Consider the following 1,530-nt stretch of genomic DNA (forward strand, 5'->3'; position numbering starts at 1 on the left):
ATGGTGTGTGTTGAGTGTAGAAAAAATTTCAAGAGCAAGGGGCCCGACAATTCGTGTGCAAAGCCGAAATTGCGTCCTAGAGCCGTCGCGGGCGAGCGTACAGTTAGTCCCTCAGTTGTTGTCATACAGACTCAATCCAATAGTCAATCCCCTCAACGCTGGTGACCAAGGGCTACCCTGCCAGATCCGCCCCCAATCTCATCTTCACACCAACCTCCATCCTTGTCGTCGCCATTCAACACTGATGAAGCTACTTCTCTCTAACATATTTTTGTATGTACAAAGTATTTGATGATATTTCATGCGGTCGATAGAATATAATAGTGCCCACATTCATCCTGAGGGCTAGTAATGTGACGATATTAGTGCCGCCTATGACGACGTGAAATTTTTAGATCAGTATAATACATCTGTCGGTGTCGGTGCACGAGCATGTAAGCCATATGTCCCAGAATTAGTTCTTCTTGTTATCAGGACAAAGCTTCCATAAATATCTTATTTATTTAACATGTTTACAGTCATTGGCTCATTTTCAAACTATAAGCCAAAATAAATCAGTGCCGACAATTACAAATCGCCACTCTGCTTATTTTATTCCAACTGTTTTAGTGCTTGCTCTTTTTTCCGAGACATTGATATTCAATATGATTTAAATCTTCTTTGGTTACTTGGTAGTTTGACATATTTGTAGTCATTTGGATTAATATTTTATTAATATTTATTGCATCGTATTGATTGTTGCACGCATTATCACATTTCATTTGTTGATTGGGAGCAAACAAAGTAAATGAAGATCCTTTTGTTTTTCAATACTTGTACAAATTTATACTAGTAGTTTGGACATTACTAGAACAAAATTAGATCTCTGACTCCACAGGAGAGAAAAACCTTAGGCTGGTCATAGTGGAAGAACTTACACTAGTAACATGCATATGTTACTAGTCTATGTTACTACCTTCATAGTGAGGAGTAACATAAGTGTGATAACATATAAATCTTCATTTATTGTTTTGTAGACTCATTTTGCATTGGAAAGCGCTATGTGATGGTAACATATTATGTTACTCTATTTGCATCTCTCTTCATTAATTACATGACACATCATCTTCTTTGCTTATGTGGCATGTATGTTACTACCTATGTTCCTCCCACTATGACCAGACTTACAATTCAATACCTTACCATTATGGTGCCTTCTCTGAAGAACTGCATTGGGAGCATTCTTATCCCAACTCATGTGCCAAGCCTCTGTTTTCAAGTGCTCCGACTCAGCATTGACCTGAGCCTGCAAAGTGGCCATCCGGGTGTTATAAGCATTGATAACCTCATGGGCCTTGGCCATCTGCTCTTGAATCTTGGAAATCTCCGCCTTACGTTGAGCCTGATTTTTGACAGTGACCTCAGTTGACAGCAAGGTTGCTAGAGTTCCAATCAGGTCAGATAAAACTTGAGCCCGCGGCCTACTTGAGCCGACTCCATCAGTTGTTGCAGGCGCCGGGTTGGACGTCGCCATATATCCCATTGACAAGG

Source organism: Triticum dicoccoides, unplaced genomic scaffold, assembly GCF_002162155.2.
Source record: "Triticum dicoccoides isolate Atlit2015 ecotype Zavitan unplaced genomic scaffold, WEW_v2.0 scaffold42858, whole genome shotgun sequence".
Lineage (NCBI taxonomy): Eukaryota > Viridiplantae > Streptophyta > Magnoliopsida > Poales > Poaceae > Triticum > Triticum dicoccoides.